We start from the raw sequence: 7,365 nt of genomic DNA, 5'->3' as shown, positions 1-7,365 counted from the left end.
CAGACAGTTGTCAACCTAAATTCAATCAATCTCTGGCCAACACTAAAGTGGGGAGCCGGCAGAATACTGCCAAGAGCAGGAAGGAGTTAATGTTACCATCAGTAATGCCATTTGCTATCCTGGAGTTCGAGGGCCAACAGGTATGTGCGGAGGTGAAGATTCTAAGATCTAAAGATGCATATGCCAATTTTAGCATGCACGGTGTGCGTGGATCCTTTATTTTCAGACAGCAGTCACCTTTTTATCCCACACAGTTGGAGATTAACATACAGAATCTTAGAGGGGTTGCCAACCATTATGGCATCCACTCTCTCCCTATTCCTGCTCGCCAGCAGCTAGTACAAAACCTGTGTAGTGATGTAGGAGCCGGTGATATTTGGAACCCTTGGGGAATAAATGCAAGTGACCCCAGTTACCCAAAAGCACCTGGGAATGACCACAGTCATTGGAAGATTGGAGATCTGAGTGGCCGTCATGGTGTGCTGAAGGGGCACCAGGAATTTAAGACTACACTGACCGATTACAATTTGCCCCTCTATGGTGCTAACAGTATTATTGGGCGTTCAATTGTCCTATTGAAGACAAGTGGCTTCCCATGGGCCTGCAGCACTATTCAGCTGGAAGATGAGGTTATCATAGCAATTGCATCCTTCCGTAAAGGGGTAATCGGACGAGTAATGTTCCGGCAGTCTCTGGCCGACCCAGACAATGATCTTTCTGTGTTAGTGGAGCTCTCTCTTGCCTCAGGCATCACAACCAATGGCCACAACTGGCATGTCCACGAATTTCCACTGCAAACAGTGACTGAGAGTTGTGTCAAAGCTGGTGGGCATTTTAATCCACACAAGGTGCCAACAGTGGGCAACTACAGCCAGGATTGTGGTTCATCAAATCCTTTCTTATGTGAAGCCGGTGACTACGCAGGGAGACACAAGGCCATTTCCTTCTTGGCTCAGGCTCCAGTACGATACTTCTTCACAGACACGTCCTCATCTTTAACAGGACCATTTTCCATTGTAGGGAAGTCGTTGGTTGTCCACGGTCCAAAAGATTCTCCTATACGGATGGCATGTGCCAATATCTTACTCCAACGACCAGCAATAGGCAGAACTAGCATTTGGTTTGGGCCTGGTGATGCTCAGGGTCAGCTCAGTGCTTCACAGATATCAGATCTGGATATAACATCCATTAACATACAATTTAGTGGACTCAGTGGCCGTGCAGGAGGCTTCCATATCCATGAGCTGCCTGTCATTGCTGGGTCTACTAACCCTTGCTTAAATGCTTTTATCAAAGGTCACTTCAACCCTTTTATGGTGAACATATCAGCATCTCCTACCGAGGGCCAAGGAACAGATGATGAATATGAAGTGGGGGATATCAGTGGCCGACACGGCTCTCTTATGGCCAGAGACCAGATAAGCAAACAGTATAGAGACACAAACTTCCCCCTGTCTGGGATGAACAGCATCATCATGAGATCCCTGGTCATCCACTACAGTAACGGCTCAAGGTAAGAGGCTAAAACCCAAAATACCAGACCATGCCCTAATAGGAGCTGATTTAGCAAAACACGGAGGTAAACGAAACCCTGACATTCCAGCTACATATTCGCACTTCCCAGAATATACTTTTCACTCAGGACAATACATTACCCATAAAAGTACAATGGATCTGTTACATCAGTAACGTAGCTAAAGCTATCGATGTCACCCTAACATACCCTTGTGTACGACCTGACACTCACAGACTGTGCTAAGACCCTTGTGGCCAACGATTGCCATCACAAAGGAGAGCATGCAGCTGTCCCTGGCATGTCTCAGAGTTTTAGAATAATTATGTTTATTTCTTTACACCAAGATATGTTAAATCAGAAGAACTATTTAATATATATTATATAGTATTGTAGTAGAGAAGCGTTCTGAATTCTCATTTTCTAAATGAAATTTAAGCATATCCACACTTTTTGAGATTTTTTTTTAATATATTTTGTTTTTTATTTGTTGGTGTAGCTAATATATAATATGGCATATGGGGGTATTTCCTGCTGTTTGTGGAGGGGAGTAGAAAGGATCCCTAAAGGAGACTTCCTAGCGACAACACTGCATTCTTAATGGTTTGGCTGGTGACAAATTTGCATCTTTTTGTCTCCCAGAATGCAGTGCTGCACCGTGCTTCCCCAGCCGATGCCAGAAGGAGATCGAATTGATACCAGAGCAATTTTTACAGGCAACATAAGTGGCAGTGTCACCATGGTGAGGACTCATCTCTTACCTCTGTAACGGAAAGGGATCTAACAGTAGACCCCTGCGTCATGGAATTATGTGCCCATTTATAGAATTACAAGTCAGTAATAAAATAAGGACTGGTTGAGGTTACTGGTAACGATGAACTGGGAGAGGAGGGAGATCCTGGTTCCTAAAGCAAAGATCTTGTGGTAATAATAAGCGGCAAGAAGATGAAGGAGGCTGATGGTGGCACCAAATGGAGATAAAGGATGAATAAGCTCTTGGTATCTATGGGCCACCGGCCACTATTGGCCAGACGTCTACAAATACCACTGACCTAATGACTTGTTCTCTGATTGTAGACCCAAATTGTGTATCCTGATGGAAGCGCGAGCGATACCACCATCCTGACAGAGCTCACAGCCACCTCTGGGATTCCCAGCCAGGTAAAGTAGGGATTTCTGGGCCAGATGGCCATGCCATGACGGGGATGGGTCCTTCTATCTGGGAGAATTATAAATGTAACCTGTTCTCCACAGGACATCAGCCTCCATTGGTTCATTGAAGAGCGTGAGGGAGAATCCTATAACCCATATGGGATCCCAAATCAGGTGAGACCCTTCATGGAGGTCAGACAGGAACAAGATAGTCGGGTCTTATTATTATACAGTATTGGGGGCTATCACAGGAATAACAATAATAACAGAACTATACAGTTTCTAATTACCCAGTCCTCTAATAACTCATTCCCCTAATACCCCTTCCAAACAACCTCCACCCTGCAGTTCTAGGAGAATGGTGCACATAGTGGGGCCATTAAAATGGATTTGGGTAGCATTACCCATTTAAATGTAAGTATAACACGCGTGTGTGCAGGGCCTACAGAACAGGGTGTGTGAGTGCAATGGCCGCCTACCAGTTCTATGTCCGGTCACAGGGGCTCTTCTCTGTCAGACAGCTCACCAGCAGCCTCCCTCAGAGCAGATATCAGGGTACTGAGGGGATGTATAGGGCTGTGAAGCTGGGGAATCAGGCCTAGTGCTGAGCTCTGAAGGCCTTTCCTTCAAGCTTCCCTCTCATATTCTGCCCTGCAACTACCCAACATCACCTCACAAAATCCCAGAGAAAGGCTGTCCCTGATTGGTGCAGCTGATCACCTGGAAAAACAGCCAGCTCCTCCATTTTGAGTCCTGGCAGCGCATGGGCAGCCTGTCCGCTGCAGCAATAAAATGTTCATAAATATATACATACCTACCTACATCTATATATATATTCATACATACGTATATAAATATATACCTACCTACATCTATATATATATATACTCATACATACGTATATAAATATATGCGTATATACCTATATATATATATATATATATATATATATATATATACCTACCTACATAGATACACATACATATATATATATATATACACACACATTTTCTTTGTACAACTTTGTATCAGACCCAGGATTAATATGTATTTAAATCTCTGCTGCAGGTGAGGGGCCGCATGCACCAAGTGGGCCCCTGCCTGGCCTTCCACACTACCCAACACAACATGTACTGTGCCCAGGCCCAAGATGCGAGTAGGGTCCATGGAGCGAATGCCCCCGCGGGCACTGCTTTTTAGATATTACGTGTAAATGTTTTGTTTATGCCCACCAGAGACGTCGCTGTTGTTGGGACAGGGCCCCGTTGGCTCATTCTCTGCCCTTTCTTCCTCAGGCGGGTCCTGTCTCCCTGTGCAGCCCCCTGAATCCTCTACACTGTAGGGTAGGAGACCTGACAACAAAGCACGGAGCCATCACCGAATGGGGCAAGCGTCTGGTGACGGACCCCAACATGCCGCTGTCTGGCGACTTCACAGGTAAAGGCCCCTATATAATAAATAGTTGAATCAGCGAGCCGGCCCCCTGTATAATGTATAGATAAATCAGTGACCGGCCCCCTGTATAATGTATAGATAAATCAGTGAGCCGGCCCCTGTATAATGTATAGATAAATCAGTGAGCCAGCCCCTGTATAATGTATAGATAAATCAGTGAGCCGGCCCCGTGTATAATGTATAGTTAAATCAGTGACCGGCCCCTGTATAATGTATAGGTAAATCAGTGAGCCGGCCCCGTGTATAATGTATAGTTAAATCAGCGACCGCCCCCTGAATAAGGTATAGATAAATCAGCGACCGGCCCCTGTATAATGTATAGATAAATCAGCGACCGGCCCCTGCATAAGGTATAGATAAATCAGCGACCGGCCCCTGTATAATGTATAGATAAATCAGTGAGTTTGCGTATATGAGGTCACGTGACTTATTGTCCACACTCTCTGTTGCAGTCATCGGAAGGGTCATGGCGGTTCAGTCAGACTCCGTGGGGCGCAGCGAAGCTCGGATCCGGTCCAGCGTTCCCGTCTCCTCGTTCTTGTTCCCAAGAGAGATCCCGTTCAATAAGTGAGTCCCCGGAACCCTGCAGCGGGTGTTTTACATATCATCGTCATCACTAATAACTCCTCGTTAACGATGGGATCTGCCTTCATTTTCCACAATTTGAGACCCAAATTAATGGTGGCTGATGGGCGGCTTTTTATAGAACAAAAAACGAACAGGAAGAGAGGATCGGAGGAAATTAAGAGATTACTTTTTATTGTCGAAGAACAAGTTGTGTCATTGAGCTGTTTGAGTCAGTCTTTGGGGCTTAGAGGCCTCCGTGTGTCACGCGTTACATACAGAATACTGTGTTTTATACAGAGCAATGTACCAGCTGCTCTGAGATCACAGGATGTTATATTGTGAAGGACCTGATGACATCATAACGCCGCTGCCTCTGTTTCAGGTCGGCGTTCCGCGGAGGGGTGTCTGTGGCTCTGCGTGTCCCCTTCTGGAAGGTAACCGTGTTCCCGGAGAGTGAAGACAATGGCACATCGTGTCTGCGCATGAACGTCTTTGTCATCGGTAAATCAGACAGGGCAGAACCACGACCGTCCTACTCGCATTTATTATCAATGAGCATGCACTCGCTGGCTAATGAATAGACCCCGTCTCTTTCTCCCTCTCAGGGTCGTCTCCCACCCTCTCTTTTTCCTCCTCTGGGGCTCCCTCTCCTCCTTTTTATCTCCTGGATGTGAGCTCCATGGGTGTTCGTCTGATAATTATATTTATCTGGGCTGCGTAGTTCACTAATTGGTGTAATTAACACCTTACACCGGGGCGCGATAATCCATCCTCGCGGTGATGAGGATGAGTGGCTCTTCACTTACGCATAGAGCCCATAAACCTGAGCTTCGGGGACGATTCAATAAACCCCAGCCTGCCATAGGCTAAGGGGGCATTTATTTTAACAGCAAGTTAAAGGTTCCCAGGAGAGGGGGCCGATGGCAGGGGGGGTTGCAAATATTAGTTTGTATAACCCATGAAGATCCTGTAGATGAAATTGCCTATAGAGACCTTTTTTTTTAAAGGCAAGGGGTAAGGAGCGGCACAGTCTCCCCCCTATAAATAAATCCACAGTGGGACCACCCAAAAATCAGTCCTGCCCCACACCAGGTATTTAATTACAGAGAGCATCCAGACAGTCTCACCAAATCTGGGGAGAGGGGCATTGCTGGTATCCAGCTCCGCAGGGTGTGGGTTGGAAGCAGCTGTGGCCCCCGCAGGCCCATCGGTCACTCTGTGATGTCATTGTTATTTACTGAGCTGTGTGACGTTATATATCTCTGGGGCTCGAGGTCACTCTGTCTGCCCCGATGAGCAGGGTATCAACAGAGGTGCAGGGGGGGAATTAGAGGAATCAAGACAAAACATCCAGCCGCGTGTCCCTCCCACGCCCCGAATCACCTGCTTTCCAGGAATACGTGTCTCGGCACGTCACGCCACGCCCGGCAAAAGTCAACTCTATCGAGGTTTTATCCAAGGGGTGGACCGCTCTCCTGTCACATTATCTGCCTGACGTGGGGGGATTTCAGGTTCTACGGCTCTGATCGGGAAAGAGTCGTTTATCCGGGTGTTTAGACGCCTCCTTCCCGCTTCTGTCTTCCGATGAGCACCTTCTCCCCTGCCGCTTGTGCACCTTCTGCTCTTTGAGGAAGCGTTAGGGCTTCCATATTCGAAAAATAGGAGAAAATGCCACCTTCTGTCCCTGAGAACTTTGTGTAAAAATAAAATGTTTTCCTGGCCAGACTTTCTGAGGCCGGTTACATCACACGACACAGTGCTTACATCACAAACACATGCAACATTTCAGGACAACGGTCCTCGCTTGACATCAGCGAGTGAATGCTTAAAGCTTCTGCCGCAAGTGTCACCAGGTCTTGAGGGACACCATGTGAAGAAGATGCGTCTCGTCACCCAGCTCTAGCACTCTATTGAGGGGCACCCAACAAGAAGAGCGAGGGGGGGCACAATTGTTCACGTTGTCCCCTATTGGTGGCACAAAGTGACACGGTCAGTGATAGACAAGATCTCACACGCCCCTCGCTGGACCCATTCACTGTCTGTTTCTCTCTTTATTAGGGTTTAACGACTCCTCGGCGTTGACTTCTCTACAAGCGCAGGAATCATTGGCGTCTTTCTTTAGATCTCCTAAGTGCCGTCCAGGTAATCCGACTAACGATCACCCTGAGATCACAGATCAATACATCGGTCACAGGCAATGCCCGACCTCGTTACTGTGTGAGATCCCGACATCACTCCAGCCTTCCTGATTGATTATTGATAAAGTGAACGATCCAACCTCCTTCTGATCCCCGCCGTTACTCTGATCCCCGCCGTTACTCTGATCCCCGCCTTTACTCTGATCCCCGACGTTACTCTGATCCCCGACGTTACTCTGATCCCCGACGTTACTCTGATCCCCAACGTTACTCTGATCCCCGACGTTACTCTGATCCCCGACGTTACTCTGAACCCCGCCAGTACTCTGATCCCCGACGTTACTCTGATCCCCGACGTTACTCTGATCCCCAACGTTACTCTGATCCCCGACGTTACTCTGATCCCCGACGTTACTCTGAACCCCGCCAGTACTCTGATCCCCGACGTTACTCTGATCCCCGCCAGTACTCTGATCCCCGACGTTACTCTGATCCCCGCCAGTACTCACACTACTCTGATCCCCGCCAGCACTCTGATCC

Source organism: Sceloporus occidentalis, unplaced genomic scaffold, assembly GCF_023333645.1.
Source record: "Sceloporus occidentalis isolate IW3139 unplaced genomic scaffold, rSceOcc1.0.p SCAF_76, whole genome shotgun sequence".
NCBI classification, from domain to species: domain Eukaryota; kingdom Metazoa; phylum Chordata; class Lepidosauria; order Squamata; family Phrynosomatidae; genus Sceloporus; species Sceloporus occidentalis.
Note: the sequence above shows the minus strand (reverse complement) of the source record.